This window comes from Sebastes umbrosus, chromosome 7 (assembly GCF_015220745.1).
Source record: "Sebastes umbrosus isolate fSebUmb1 chromosome 7, fSebUmb1.pri, whole genome shotgun sequence".
In the NCBI taxonomy this organism is placed as follows: domain Eukaryota; kingdom Metazoa; phylum Chordata; class Actinopteri; order Perciformes; family Sebastidae; genus Sebastes; species Sebastes umbrosus.
Genome location: NC_051275.1, coordinates 1,959,772 through 1,976,777, shown reverse-complemented (window position 1 = coordinate 1,976,777; position 17,006 = coordinate 1,959,772). Strand labels below are relative to the sequence as shown.

Here is a 17,006-nt window from a genome sequence, read left to right as displayed (position 1 = left end):
GCACCTCCTCCAGTGCGCGGGGGCTGCGGGCTGTGTCGGTGCTCATAGAGTGTGCGCTCCTAGCGGCAGAAACAAGGAGAGAGAGAGAGAGACAGAGAGACAGAGAGAGAGACAGAGAGAGAAGGAGGATGTTGGACTGACTTGTAGTACGTCTGTCCACTTCCAGCGCTTTCTCCCCGGCTACCCACATGGGTCTGTTGGGAGCTGGTTGTCGTTGTAAATAAAACAACTTTTTGTGAGCGCGTGAGAGTTGTCGGCTGGTTTCCAGTGTGAGCGTGAGAGCGTGTCGGAGTGTCGGCTGAGCCATGTGTTGAACTGGAGGAGACATCGCTGAAGGTCTTCGAGGTGGCAGAGACGCGTCCTGAGGAGCCGAGGAGCTGCGGAGTGAGAAGTGTCCAGCCTCGGGTTGGCTTGTTGTTTTCTTCCCAGTGTGGACTTACTGTCTCCTCTTCCACACTCCGTGGGCTCCAGCCTGGAGGTGATCTGGAGAAGTAGCAGATCTTGCGGATGAAGTCTTGGGTCGAGCAGGGATAATCCTCCAAAGAGCCGAGAGTTAGGTGGAGATGAACACCCCGGGCAGTTCCGGGTGACCTGCTGTCAAATGGATCCTCTCAATCTGTGGACATTGAAACTGGCTTTTGTCAGTAACTAGGACCTGTCTCCAGAAGTCCCAGTGACACAGAGGAGACCTGTCTGACATTAGGACCTATTTTTCCTGCAGTGAGTTCGAGGATTTGCGCGCCGGCCGTGGATGGTTAATATGCTAGTATGGGTCCGCTAGCGTTCATCCTTGTCGGCGGATTACTCTATTTTCAAGTTGATGGTAAGTTTCCTGACGTGTGTTGTTGTGTCAAACTTCTCCTTATGGGTATATTTATTAATAATCAGTTGTGTTTTGCGCAGCAGACACTGCCCATGGCACTCCAGCCGGCATCTCTTTACCCACTTCTGATTTGGAAGCAATATTGTGATGTTGTTGGACTCAAACGAACATCTCATTAATTCACTTAGTTTGGATTATTAAAGGGCTGTTAAGTCTGAAAGATACAGTTATCCTGTTGTTAACTAGGCTGACCTTATGGAGTTGTGTTTTAAATTCTAAATAGTTTCCATCGCATATTTATTTTTTCATTCATAAAACTCAAATGAATACATGAACAAGCAGCTGAATTCAACAGATAAGTCCTCCACTCAATGCAGCTAATGGTCGCCCCTCAGGAGGTTAACATCAGGGCAGAGATGAGCACATTCTTCCTCTTGTGCAACATATAGAAGAAGTGCATTATAAGAAGTACATATTATTCAATGATATGCATATATTATGACAAAAAGGACCAGTTAGAAAATGGTTTTCCAGTGTGTTTTTTTTTTTTTTCTCTCTGAGACTCTGAGTCAGTGTAAAACTCAGATCTCTATGGATGAGCTTATGTTACAGTGGCCACAGGATATCGCTCTAATGCAGAGGTGGAAAGTATTTAGTTATTTTTAAATAGTGGCAAACAAATCCCAACTTAGTTTTGTGTATTCAGCTTGTACAAATGAAACACAAAGTGGTGTAACACAACAGAAAGTATAGTTCCGACCTGTGGGTGGGAGGTTCCCTGGCTTGAAGGTGTTTGTCAGATTGTGATCACCACCCTGCCCCTGCACTGTAGTGGATGGTACTGTACTGCTGTGGTCATATCACTTTAGGATTTCAATGCTGCGATTATGCACCATACAGTAGTGTAAGCCGGCTTAAATCCAAACCGGGAAAGTACCCCACTTTATTATTCCCATTTGTCCGATTAAACTTTAATAATGATGCAAATAAGATTGTTTAATTTCTGCATCCAAAAGCTTCAGCCCTCTCCGTCCTATCTGCAGCCCGGCACTAAGTCAGCATCTTTTCTTTTCTTACGATTTTACAAGGTTTCTTGGGATTTACTGTCCTACGAGAGAACTGGTTTAATGGAGGAATTAAAACAGCCTGGACTGCAGAGTTAATGTGATGACTCACATCAATCATCAGAATGGGAGGGCCGAGGTGACGGGAATGGCGATTGGTATTGGTCCAACCTGTGACTGGTGTAATGATGGGGAGGGATTGAGATGTATTACTTTTAAAATGCACAAACCTGAAGCCTGATTGAATTTTTAGTGCTACTTTTGAATCGGACACACCTTTTCACAGTTTCACCGGTGACAAAGTGGGGCTCATGGCCGTAGAATGAGGAAATCATGCTCTGGAACATTATATCAGCACTATGTGGTGACTGATGATTCACACATGTGTTTGCTTTGTATTGTTTGTACAACCAGCAGAATGTAAAGCCGACTTTTTGTGTTGTCACTGAATGCGAGTGCCTGCAAGGCCCCATTTTTCTTTCTTTCACCTGTCAACTCCCGCTTTTGTTCTTCACAGCTGCAGAGTTTTGCTTCTCCCTGCCTTTCGTAGTTGCAAATCAAGTCCCCTTCTGCTGGGATTTAAATCTTTTTTCTTTCTTTTACCTTTTTTTTGGGTGTCTTTCACTCTGCTCAGCCAAACCCACTGGTTGCTAAGCAGTGGCTGATGCATTGCTTACAGTCCAGAGGGAGAGGCTGCACATCTCCCCGGGAGCACTGGATCTTCCCAATCATTTGCCTGTCACCCTCCTCCTCCTCCCCCTCTTCCTTGTGCTCTCCCCCTCCTTCCCTACAGAACTCACCCATCACCCAGCCCTTTTCAGAGGTAATCTGAGGGTCCTTGGAGAGGGAGGAGCTTCCTCTAAGAGTCCACTTAGGCAGACAAAAAGGTCTGGAAGTTTGTATTCACTGGGCAGCGTAACCAACAAAGCCAAGCCTTGTGAATGGCGTCAGTCACTGTTTAGTGCGCCGTGATTAATACCACTAGTGTGTAGGAGAGGACGAGAAAAGGTGAGATGGACGAGAGAATAGAGGGAGAGTGTGTGTTGGGTGTTGTTGCAGGGTTGGGACTAGAGTGTGCATCTGAACAGCACACTTTAAGAATCCGATTGATTGCAGTAGGAGATATTTACAGGACGTCAGCAGCTTGCCTGGTTATCTCTTAAACTCCACCGTGCTGCTATGAAGCTGGATTAGAACAATACTTTGCATAGTGGCCATGCACTCCTGACCTTTTGCTATTCTGAGACCCTCCTGCATGCTTGTGTTCTGATCTAGGAGCCCGTTGAACATCACGCCATCCTGGGTGACATGCCGAGAGGTGCTGAAATACCGCTCCAACTTAAATCTGCCTAAGGGGCTGTGGAGATGGCCACTTGGAGTCTTCGGTGGCCTAGACCGGGGGTTCTCAAACATTTTGGGGCCAGGGACCCCTTAAAGGGGAGAACAATTTCCAATAACCCCTCATAATCGTAACGCTGATTAAGCATAACGCTCTACTACCATTTTTTACTCTTAGATGCCATTGGAACTATTTGTATTCTAAAACCTTTCAACTTGAATACTTCAGATCTGTTTGATAGAGATAAACAGCAACACAATTTCAATTGAATCATGTTAACACCACTTTGTTTTGCCCTGATATTCCCGGTGTTTTCTAATGTCGCTTTCACTTGGCCGGCTTCATGGCTTCGTTCGCCAGCACCTGCAGACACATGACGCATTTTCATCTCCCATTGCTGTTGCACGATATAAGTGTCATCATATTTTTTTCAATTTAGCTCGTTTGAGCTTAGCATCACTTGACGGTGTGGACTGACTCAAATATTTTCTCACTACTTGCCAGCTAGTTAGCTGGCTAATAAGCTAAGCTAGCTAAGCAGCAGGAACGGGTTCAGATGAGCCCTGAGTGAAGTGACTGATTCATGAAGCTTGACGTGATGTGTCACAATCAGAGTTTAATATTGGGACCAAAGCTAACATGGGTGGGAGTAATGGACACATTATGTTTGTTTCATTGGCGCAAATTGTCCCAATCTATAGATATGTACTTTTTAATGATACAGCACAATTTTTATAATATATTGTGAATTATTTCGTGGACTCCCTGACAGAGTGCCACGGACCCCTGGGGGGTCCCTGGATCCCACTTTGACGATCACTGGTCTAGACTTTGTACAGCAGGGCCGTGGTATTTCAGTAATGCTGCTGAGTCAAGAGAAAGTCCAACCCAGAGAGCGGTGGTGTGTATGAGTTGGGGAAGGGAGGAGGGGACAGAATGAGCGTAATCAAATACAACAACTGAGGTGAAGAGTTGTGTAACAACACAATCTTTTAAAGGGAAATGGCCGACGATGAGGCTTTATATCAAAGCGGCCCGGAGAATAAACAGCTCTGTTGATGGTCATGATTGAACGAGGGAGGTTTAAAGTACTGCCCTATAATGGAAAGTAAGCCCAGATTAAAATAGTCTAGGTGAATGATGAGGCAGGCTGAGGTCATTGTGTAAGAGCCATCGCAATGTCTCGCCCCAAATGTGATTGTTCTGCCTGAGTTGGCAGCGTTTAGCAGCGTTATTGTAATTGCGGTTCATTTGCTGGAATCGGGCCGCTGTAATGACGAAGCTTCATCTGAGATCTGCAGGAAGCTCCCCTCGACTGTCTCCCACGGTCTCATCACTGTCAAGGTAGCCGTGTCCAAAAGTGCGCTGCTTTTTATTCTCTGATTAACATAAAACATGAGTGGAGAATAAAGACAAAAGGTGGGTGCTCATAAGAGGAAATGAACAGGAGGACATAGAATGAAGTGAAAAGCAGCTCTCACAGGCCCTTGTGTGAGTGATTAGAAGTGTTACTCCACCGGTGACGAGGGCCTGTCAGCTCATATGATATTTTAACAGCCGAGCCTGGCTACTCCGCGGATCACGTTTCAGCAGCCATCACTCCACGCGTTCAGGATAGAGGAGAATAGACTTTGAGCTCTGCATGCTTCTTTTTAAGTCCAAAGCACTGCTCTGTGATCACTCAGAAATGAAAAGGATTCACAGCTGTTTTAAATTCTGGGATCACGCTGGTTAATGCTTTTACATTTTCATAGCGCAGAGAGAAAAATGTCAGCAGCAGACAATGCACATGGCTGATTTTGCTCTAAGACCAGCAGAATGCAGGGGCGATAGCACTTTTCCCTGTTTTACCTCCGCTTTATTAAGCCTCAGCCAAGCATACCTCTGACATTTACAGAGCAGAGAAAAGGCCTAATGCCTTGATGCTTTTGCCTTGAGAAACAAAGACAGAAAGAGGGTGAGAGATTACGATGGGGAGAGATGGAGGTTTAATGCTAACAGGTAGGCGGCAGTAAAGGATAAGCATCTTTCCTCATATACTTTCAAACTCGTTCACTATTTCTCTTACACACACACGTCGATGAGGGTGGAATTCAAACACTGAGGGGGTTGTTGTACACCTGCGATGGCAGTATAGTAGGAGCGTGTGTGGAGGTAGAGGTGGGGGGAGGAGGGATATGATGAATTGAGCATGCTGACTCTAAGGTAAAGCAAGCAGTCAGGGCCTCCACCTGTCTCACACACCTGTACTTACAGAACACACACCTGTGCTTTACCCTCCCGGGCCCCAACACACAGATGTAATCCTCACTCTATATTCTCTCACTGCCTCTGTTTCCCAAAACAGACGATTAAGGGGTCTGAGGCAGGCCAATGGACAGAAAACGTGGCTCTAATTACCGTTCTATAATCCCTGATGATTTGATGATAGTGAATGAATGAACCCTTATTGATCAATGGCAAATGCCCAACCAGCAGTTACAACACAAACTGTGTCTGTGTAGGACAGATTACTCAGTTGTAGCGTGGATGTGACGAGCATTCTTATCTCCCTGCAGAACTCGATTATCTTAAGAGCACGCCAAAATGCAAACAGGAAGTCAGGATTGAGTGCAACGTGAGCTCCTGATGCCTTAAAGCCGCTGGAAGAGACGGCATGTTTGGCTTATCGCTGTTTTCATGTCACATGCTGCACTGAGACGTCGTGTTTGGGGAAGCGTCTAATTACTCTGCAGCCCGTTGCCCTCGTCCTGCCCTCTGGTTGGCTGTCTCGCAACAAACCTTCAGATGGAAGGGAGGGATCTCAAGGTTGGATGACTCACAGAAGTACATACAACTAATATAACTATACATACACACACTGTAAACACAGAGAAGCACACAAATGCATACTGGCAGCCATGCAGACACGGAGGTTGCACCAAGCATTTAGTTTGAAAGAGGAACAAATAAAGAGACAGTAAATAAATGTGAGTTGAATGAAAAAAATAAACATTTGGCACATACTGTATTTATTCCTGTTTATGGTATATTTATGGCTATAACACGCTAATAACACGTTAATGCAAATTTGTTTTAATGCCACTCATTTATTTTATGCATTAACACAATTAACATGATTAACTTGCAATTTTTTGGTTGCGGGCTTAGTTTTAGAGCTACAGTGAAGATACTGGTATCATATGAAACTAGAAAACTTAAAGAATCATACCAACCATCGGTACCAACCATGTCATACTAGCTTGTCACGATGAGGCTAAATAACGCTCCAAACTTCAGGTAAATTTTGGTGAGGAAAAACTGTCATGGCAATTTTCAAAGGGGTCCCTTGACCTCTGACCTCCAGATATGTGAATGTAAATGGGTTCTATGGGTACCAACGAGTCTCCCCTTTAAAGATATGCCCACTTTATGATAATCACATGCAGTTTGGGGCAAGTCATAGTCAAGCACACTGACACACTGACAGCTGTTGTTGCCTGTTGGGCTTCAGTTTGCCATGTCATGGTTTGAGTATAATTTTTATGCTAAATGCCGTACCTATGAGGGTTTCTGGACAATATTTATCTCTGTTTTGTGTTGTTAATTAATTTCCAAGAATCTTAAATTCTTGACAAATCTCTCTCTAAGGTACATTTTGAACAGATAAAAAAAATGTGTGATTAATTTGCAATTGAATATTTGAATCGATTGACAGCCCGAATTTATAGTCATTATCACATGCCTTCTTGTTTTTCCTCATTGTGTTTTCAGTCAGTAACACACCCTCTCGCTCTTCATTGTCAAGAGTTTGTGTGACAGTTGTACCTGAGCCGAGTGTCTCGAAGATGAGGTCAGGCCCGGTGATAAAAATGCATGAGCTGTCTCTCAGTGTGAGATGTGCGGAGATGGACAGCCAGAGCATGACACCCGAGCAGACATCCGTCACACACAGCAGTTGTCCAGCGCAGCTGTAATGCCGCTCAGAGTGCTGGAGCCGGTGAATAAGTGTCTCGTTCCACCATCTCCATCCCCGGCTCGGTCTATGGATCACCCAGCCGTGACAGCTTGGTACCTTCTCTTCCTCTGTAACTAACTGGGGAATCTAACCCCATAGAAAAGCATAGAGACTCAAAACTATACACCATCACTTGCAAAACCAGTGTTTTAGTGTGGAAACAATAGTAACCCGGAGGTCTTCTGAGGGGCCTGCACTCTTGTGAACAGACTGATACCTCGTGGGTACCCATAGAACCCATTTTCATTCACATATCTTGAGGTCAGAGGTCAAGGGACCCCTTTTGAAAATGGCCATGCCAGTTTTTCCTCGCCAAATTTAGCATCATTTTGGAGCATTATTTAGCCTCCTTCTCGACAAGCTAGTATGACATGGTTGGTACCAATGGATTCCTTAGGTTTTTTTGTTTCATATGATGCCAGGATCTTCACTCTAGCTTTGAGACTGAGCCCAACAATTGCAAGTTGCATTAATACCTTAAAGAAATTAGTGGCGTCAGAACAAATTTGCGTTATTATCGTGATAATTTTGACAACCCTATTGGACATAGTTTGACGTATTTTATGAATTGCAAACTCTGTATAATGCTATTATTTTGCCTGTAGTATATACTGTGAATTATGAGCTGTCACTATGCTTCGGGTCTCTCTACTTTACAAGTCCTTTTTTGGTAATAAGACATCATGTTCATGTGGCAATGCATTTCTAAATAACCTTGTTGTACAATCAGTGTGTCTATGTGCTAATATATACTGTAATATGCTAAATTATGTTTACAGTTCAGTTGCAGTTGCAAAAACTGATCGTCAGGCCAAGCAGCCTGGTTTAACAGCATTCTCACTTGGAAGATGATCACATGAATACATACATAATAATTTGATAAGTAATAAGGCCTGCATTGTATGTCAGTGCTGTCCTGTGCTGCAGATACATGGCACCACACTGCTTTGTAAACCGAGCCGCTCATGACCAGGGGTGACTTGATTTACTATATATAATGGCTTCTGGTGAGTACTGGCTTTGAGGTTGAAGTCTGAGTGTGGAACGTGGCACAAGCCAAGTGTCACAAGCGTTGCGGCGGGATAGGAAGAAAGCCTTAATCGCATCCTTGAACGTTTGAACTCTCCGGTTCCGCTTCCAGGATGGTGATGATTTTTTCCTGGAGCGCTGCTCACGGGCATTTGTCATTTAGAGGCCCGCTAACACCCAGCCAGTGGTAGAATTATGAAATGTAGTGTGTGTATGTGTGTGAATGTGTTTGTGAGCACCATTAATAACCATCAAAGCCTATTGTTTTTTTTGTGTTAGCGTGGATTTATGAGCGTGGGTAAATTGAATGAGTCCTTCATCCACTTACTGCTAGCACTCTTGACCCTGACACCCTAAGCCGGACCAGATGAAGTGTCCCGTGGAATATAAATTTAATAAATCTCATCTTGACTTGGTATGCCGCACCTTAAAAAAAACACAAACAGTGAGCTATAAGGGCCATTTCATTACCTCGCTCTGCTCTCCGAGTCCATCACTTGGATGGTGTGTGGTTATTCCTCATGTTCACATGTTGGGTCCACCGGAGTGGCTGGAGGTGGTGACCGACTGCCTTCATTGACATGCAGGGACACTGCAATGTGTTCACTACAGGTCAGCAGCACCCGTGGCACACCTCCAATTATCCACTCATCTCTCAACACGGTGTGTCATGGACACCTGGAGGCCTCCCCCCCTTCCTCCCCTCCCCTTCGCCTTCATTTCTAAAGCAATAAAGCACTTATTTATTTTGCCCCATTTAATCTGCCGGGGCAGCTCAGCAATGCAGGTAAGGAGATTACAATGCTTCAGGGAGAATCAATTGATGCCATTCATTTCATTGCACTTCCCTCAGTGGTAACTATTTAGAGTAGCCCATGCTTGGAAGAAAGGAGTTGGTGATTTGAAATTTGGCGCCCAGCTGTGTCTACATTCACATGCACACCACACCGACTTTTATCTTGAGAACACTGCTGCTTGCTTATCTGATTTTTAAAGCACATTTACAGAGATTACAGTGACTCTATTGCTATAGTTTTCTACTGATTAACCACTACTTGACTGGAGCAAGTGGACATAAACTTAACTCAAGGGCTCCTCTACAGTAGATGACGAGGAAGGGGACACTTTTAAAGCAGCAGTGGGTAGAATTGGAGCAAATATGATGAAAAAAAGTTATTTTTATGAAACGGTCACTATATCCTGACAGTAGTGCATGAGACAAGTAATCTGAAAAAAATCATGCACCTCTGTGTCGTCCGCTGCTCCTAATGGCATCTGCAAGATTTCGCAGACCGGAGGAAAACAACCAATCAGAGCCGAGCTGGAGCCTTGCCGTCTCTGAGCAGCTGTCAATCACTCACAAACTCCAATTAAACGGTCAAACTAGGCAGCGCTGATCAAATATGAAACAGTATTCTGTTACTGTAATTCCTATTTCTCGCATAAAATGTTTTCAGAAACATCTTCTAGTGTACTGTTTAGCTGTAAAATGAGAACATTTGTGAGCCGGCCGCCTTGTTGAGATCAGTTGAGGAAATACAAGCACCGCCCACCAGCTGGAGCAAACTTTCTAATTTTACAACTAAAACAGTACAATACAAGATGATTCGGAAAACATTTGAGGAGAGAAATAGGCATTACAGTAACAGAATATTGATTCATATTTGATCAGCGCTGCTAGTTTTGACGTTTGATCGGAGTTCACGAGTGATTGACAGCTGCATCCGTGAATGAACAGCCAATAGGAACGCTCTCTCTCTCAAATGACCTGTGATTGGCCAAAGTCTCCCATCACGGGCTATATTTTTTTTAAAGTCTGAAAACAGAGCCATAAGGAGGTGCAGAAGTCTAGTTATCTCTCAGAACACTTGAATTACAATATGCTGAAAAGTTATTATGGAATTTTTTGCCCAACAATGCCAAAAACATTCTTCCTACTGCTACTTTAATCATTCAATATTCACCTTTTTAATTTTTAGTACTTGTTCTTGGAGTTGAAATGATTTTACTCACACTAGCACTCTTCAATATCAAGGTGGTGCAAGAAGAGACAGGCAAGAAAATGGGCTGCTCAGGAGGATGTGCAGGCGGAGAGAGAGAGGGCTAAAGAAGGTGGGGTGGGGCGCAGCGAGCTACTGTACACGCTTGATGGCCGTAGCATCGGAAATCATTTAATCTGCATCACACAGTTAGTGTCCCATGCCAGTGGCTGACAGTCCCACAGAGCTGGTGCTGTACTCCTTACACTAATCATATAGAAAGCAAGCAGCGCCCTTATCAACACATTGCACCTCACCATAAAGAGGTCTAAACTGTTCTTGTGTTGTCCTCCTTTTTCTCCCCTTTAGTCTCTTGTTTCAATCTCTGCGCTTCTGAGTAAGGCCATTTGCTGAAAAAACAGATAACAGCGTCATCATCTTCAGTTCATGGCTACTGATAGTAGAATGAAGAGTCAGAATGAGAGTAGTTTGAGAAGAAAAAAAAACAAGGTGGAAACTGCTTGAAATGCAAGATATGTGAATTGCAACAAAATCTGATATCTGTTTTCCCACAGTAATCTATTTATATATTCCATCTGCATGGGGGAGAGAGGGGCAAATACACAGATACGAGTCAATACGACCCCACCGCATCACTGCCCGAAATACACTCGGAGTGGAATTCTATCTGATATTTGTTGGAGGCGAGCATGGATGCAGTGAGAGCAGCTCCTAGAATTACCCTTGTGTATGCTTTCAGAGTATAGATCTTAGCAGGGGGGGGTTTATACTGAGCACTGAGGCGGAACGGAGCCCATCATGTGAGCTTGCTAGCTAGCTACCTCCAACTCCCTTCCTCTCTCGCAACAGAAGCTGAATCTGCCTCAGCACCTGTGAACACCCTTCATTATACTGTCTGTGTTCTTCACTGTGCCGTATATTCCAGGCTGTATCTAGTGACTGGCTGCATGCAGTGGGCTGGGATGGACTCCAGTAGATACAGCAGGTTGTCTTTTAGACACCGAGATGTCTGGTATTGGGTCATATTCTGGAGCTCATTGTGACTGTTGACGCCACTGACAGCCCGCGGTAAAGAAGATAAATCTGGAGTGCAGACCTTGCTTGCAAGTGTCGCGGCAGGCCAGCGCAGAGGCGAGGAAGGCCAGTAACGTCATTTGTTGCCACCCCCAGTTTACCCCCCCCCCCCCCCGCCGCTCGCATTTCCCTTCTGATGACATGACGGATATGACTCTGTCACCCTCGCAGCGAGGGCAGGACGGGGACAGGGAGCAAGCGAAGGAGACAGAGAGATGATTGGGAGGGAGAGGCAGAGATATATAGAGAGAAGAAGATGGAGTGGGAGGTTGAGGAAAAGTGGAGAGAGCCAGGAGAAGTGGGAGGCAGGAGGAGATTATATTTCAGAACGGACAACATGGACCTAATGCATAATTCATTCCTTTTAAATTTCTCTCTTTTTTTTGGTGTGATTTTATATTCACTCAGTTCGTTGGGTTTCAGCTGTTTCTGCCTGAAAAGCCTCCGCCATTTCAGTATCCACATTGCTGCGTCTTGGCCTGGACCTTGGTTTTTCATGTTTGATGTTTTATGGAGCCTCAGCGACTGGAACTTTTCTGCCTTGGTCCGAGGTTGCCGTTGGTTACCTGTGATCAGCGCACACGTCTGTTGGCAGAATAACTAATATCTCTTTGGGGAGCCCTTCCTTTTATGCTCTGGTTGAGACTGGTGTGGGTATTGATTTGGTTGGTGGGCTGCAATTTCTCCTGGGAGCTAATAAAAATAATTACAAAAAGATCATGAAAGGCCTGACCTTCTGTTGCACACATGAATAAATATGTGACAAAGATAATAGAAAAGAGCCCTTCTATGTGTGTGGTCAGTGGAACATGAGGGAGAACAAGCTGTTATGACAGTTAAAGTGGTGTTTTTATCCTGGATTTGACCAACAACCCTTAACCTCTTCCACTCTTTGAGGGCGCCGATGCCCTCGTCCGACTTTACTTTTGTCAGAGGCTGTAACAGGCTTTTAGAGGGAAAGTAAAGATATTGCAAACACATAAAACTAGAAAACCTCTAAACTAGAGACCTAGAACATTCAGAGGATGGATGGATCAAACTAGAGACCTAGAGCATTCAGAGGATAGATGGATCAAACTAGAGACCTAGAGCATTCAGAGGATGGATGGATCAAACTACAGACCTAGAGCATTCAGAGGATGGATAGATCAAACTACAGTAGAGACCTAGAGCATTCAGAGGATGGATGGATCAGACTAGAGAGCTAGAGCATTCAGAGGATGGATGGATCAGACTAGAGACCTAGAGCATTCAGAGGATGGATGGATCAAACAAGAGACCTAGAGCATTCAGAGGATGGATGGATCAAACTACAGACCTAGAGCATTCAGAGGATGGATTGATCAAACTAGAGACCTAGAGCATTCAGAGGATGGATGGATCAAACTAGAGACCTAGAGCATTCAGAGGATGGATTGATCAAACTAGAGACCTAGAGCATTCAGAGGATGGATGGATCAAACTAGAGACCTAGAGCATTCAGAGGATGGATGGATCAGATTAGAGACCTAGAGCATTCAGAGGATGGATGGCTTTTCTAGATAGATTGACAATAAAGGGGTTTCTGAGCAGTTTGCACAACTGCTCTCCATCCAATTGCTGAAAAATGTAATTCTTGCAGAAATCTCCAAATGTCAAAAGTTTTTGATCCCAAATCACAGCATGGCTTTTTCTATGGTGTTCCTCAAGGTCTTGGTGTCTTAATGTGGTATTTTGGAGGGATTATTGATCAGTTTTTATCAATTCTCGAGTGGTAAAAAATCTGTGTAACAAATGATATCAACCCAAAAATTGCTGCAGCAAGTTAAGTGAGCATGGAAATATACCATTATCATAATGTTCTACGCCTGTTACACTTGCACAATTTATTTTAATTAATTCATCTTTTTTCTGATTTATGACTAGAACAACTTGACTCACAGTGCTGAGCTGCATCTCAAATTAATCTTCAGGTTCCCAGCTTTCAGATGATGTACACCATGTACACAATGGGTTTATGGAAAGGGGTGGGGTGTAAAAGGTTCAACTTTTATATCTTTAGTTATGTCTCAATGATGAATGTGAAGTGTGATATGTTATTAGGAACATAGAAAAAAAACACAACGTAGTGTGAAATAACGCTGTAAAACTTCACATTTCTTGGATAACTGCATTGCTAAATTGCTTTGGATTGCAGTGAAGCTGACATAAGTAGGCTGAGAGAAAAGGCAGAAAAGGAATCAGCTTTTGGTTCAGTAATCCCTCTCTGATTTCATTCTCTGTCTGCGCGCTTGTTTGTTTGTTCTCTGGTCCCTGCTTTCCTCCAGGAGAGGATGACTGCACAGCAGTGGTGAGAAGTAATGGTGGTGTTATTGCAGACAGGGGGAAACACAGCGTTTTTGATTGGAGCGTGCGCCTCCCTGAGACCCAGTGAAGTGCACTCGCCTCAGCTCAGAGAGCACTTGAAGTTGTCACTACGCACCAATGATCGCATTAAAAGGGCAACAGAAAGCCCATTTACCGTAAAGAGAGTGAGAAAGGGGGCCCAATAGGAAGCTGAAAATTGACTTTCACTTCTGCTGGGAGCTCGGCCTGATGGCGGGGCGGTGGGGATATACATGGGCTTTCTTATTTGATCTTCTTGGACAGCATCTCTAGGACATGGCAGCCACATGAGGGTACAATAAACACACACACACACACACACACACACACACACACACATTAAAGGACAAACATTTTAGTTTGTGCTTTTTGAAAGTGAAGCTTGCTCAACATCAGGTTGAGGTTATCCAGTATTGAGATTGATGTGCCTCTTTTGAACATATTCCATTGCATATGGATGTGCTTTTAACCTTTTCTACCTCTACACCTGACTACCTCCACTCAGGAAGGACACTGACCAGTCACGTCTGGCCCTCGGTGCCCCCGGCTCAGCTTTTTCTGGCAGTGAAAGGACAATTGTAGAGGCTCGCATCTGCTGTTTTCATTTCCAACCGGAAAGAGGAGAGCAGATGGAGACCCTAGGTTTAAGTGATTAGAAGGCAGTAGATTGGAATACAAATTGGATTTAAAGAAATTAGACTGATATAAATCGAATGGAGTCGCCGCAGTTTAGTGCTGTGCATGCGCCTCGGCCTAAGCAGAAAGCCACTGCAGGGCCTGTGGATTATGAGGAAAGCAGATGCTCCGATGAGATAAGAATGAATGTGCGTTTGACACTCCGAGTTAGATGGGGGCCTCCGTGTCCGTCCTTTATCTCGCCCTCCATTTATCAATGTCACAGTGTTAATTACTGCTTCATTTATTAGGTCACTTACTGCCAGAATACAAACTTGCCCCTCTGTGCTGACAGGGTAACTCACTGCTGGCTAGCTTACTGTTACCTACCACTGGTGAAAGAGATCGCCTTCAGCATACTGTCGGTTATTGCTCCACTACCAGTAGTACATCTTCAGTTTTTCACATAATACCAATGAGATTAGATCAAGCACTTGGGGATCAGGGTATCATCATCCCCCCCCCCTCTTCTACAAACCCCTGTCTGTGGCGCCACTTAGAGGAAGACACTAGGCCTGATCACTAATCAATGACAGGGAAATGGAGGGAATTAGCCCAAATTAGGAAGAAGAGAGAACAGACTACCTTCTGTTCAGGGGTCAATATGCCACTGTCTGATGCCTGATCCCTGTTAAGACAAATGGTGGACTGGTGCACATTTACACAGTGTGTGTGCGCATGTATGTCTCAGAGTCTTTGAAGCGCATTTTGTGCTGATCGGTGGGTTTTCTAGCTGCGCCTGTCCTTTTACCCGCGGACTCTCGGGCAGAAAAGCCCAGGGTCCAGCGTGTCTCGGTTTCCCCTGGGAGACTCAAGTATGAGGGGTAGTGGAACATGTGCAAACCCAGGCAAACAAAGAGCTGGAGCCTCTACTGCTTTGCCTCCATCCCACGTTGAAATTACCCCTTACACAAGCACAAAGGCTTATGTGGTACACTGCTCTTCTGTGCAGCAGGCATCGTCCTATAACCCCACCGCACTGCCCCGGGGAAGGGCACCGTCATCAACTCGGCTCAATCACACGCACACCTGCAACGACTAATTCTAAGACAAAGAGCCCAGCACTCTACTTAATACAACACTGGCTGGTTAACATTTGGCCAGTGCCAACTGAATCCGCGTTATTGATGGGGTATTGAATGGGGTTCAAAAGAACGAGGATAAAGGGAGGGCTGTTGGAAAAGTTTGCCTTATTCCCCATTCCCTTTACTACCGTTTGATGCTGGATCAAACTCTTTGATTGTTGCATGGTTCCCAGGGCGTCTGTGATGTAAATGTGTGTGTGTGGCCTACAGCATCTTATCTCTGCGGTTAAGACCTGGTCACAGACACACAGAGCACTCTGACTTGGGGACCATTATCTTGGCTGCCAGACTCTCAGAGCTCAAGCCTTAATAAAAAGGAGTGGGCTGAGGTTTTCAGCCACGGGGGATTAGCATTTGACATTAGTCTGGACCCCGGCATTCATATTCACATCACACTTCTGCAACAGTGGACTCAACAGTTTTACTTGTTTGCACTGAAAGACACATATATAATTTGTGTGTGTGTGTAGTTCAGATGTAAGCTGACTGTACGCCTCCATTCACTGTTCACCCATGGGCCCAATTACCCACAAGGCAAGCCCTCACATTCTAGGGTTGAGAAGAGCAGATGGCTGCTTTTTGATCGGCTTGAAATGGTGATTAAAGGGTCCAATATATGTTTTCTACGTCCTTCCAACCCAAGTAAAGCTTTTGTAACTATTAGTTGGAGTCATCCATCCATTTTCCACTGCTTGTCCTCCAGGTTTGGGTAGCGGTGGCAGCAACCTAAGGAAAATAGCTCAGATGTTGTTAATATTAGTCTTGGTCTTCTGATGAAAATGTAAATAGAAGTTCTCCCACCTGTTTTGTGTCCTTCATTACATTGTCTCATTCTCAGTGGGGTTGTAGCTATATGAAGTTAGTTAATGAAGCCGATATTTCTTCTTTTAACCTTAAACATTATTCATTAATTAATTAAGTAAGAAAGATGTTGCTTAGTAGTCAGTAGTGTATAGTAAAACCTGGTCAAGTACTTTAACCTGCAAGTAGGCAAAATGTTATGTCATCATTGGGCAAAAACTAGACTTCTGCTCCTCCTCATGGCTCTGTTTTCAGACTATAAAGAATCCAGCCCGTAACGGGAGACTTTGGCCAATCACAGGTCATTCAGAGAGAGAGCATTCCTGTTTGCCGAAGGCAGCTGTCAATCACTCACGAACTCCGATCCAACTGTCAACTAGGGAGCGCTGATCAAATATGAATCAATATTTTGTTACTGTAATGCCTATTTTCTATCCTCACATGTTTTCAAAGTTTGCTTGGTATTTCCTCAACTGATCTCAACATGGCTGCCGGGTCACAAACTTTCTCATTTTACAGCTAAACAGTACACTACAAGATGATTCTGAAAACATTTGAGGAGAGAAATAGGAAATGGCCGTTTGATCAGAGTTTGCGAGTGCATTGACAGCTGTCAGAGACGGCAAGGCTCCAGCTTGGCTCTGATTGGTTGTTTTTCTTCCGGTCTGTGAAATCTTGCAGATGCCATTAGGAGGAGCGCCTTTTCGCAATCCCAGTGTTTTATTTTTTTATTTCTTAGTGAAAATTGTAATACA

The 17,006-nt window shown here is 44.4% G+C and overlaps 1 protein-coding gene across 7 annotated transcripts in view; it reads left to right on the top strand.

Moving 5' to 3' along the window:
- robo2 (roundabout, axon guidance receptor, homolog 2 (Drosophila)) overlaps positions 1 to 17,006 on the top strand; it is a 353,842-nt gene that overhangs the window by 140,656 nt on the left and 196,180 nt on the right. The window lies entirely within an intron of this gene.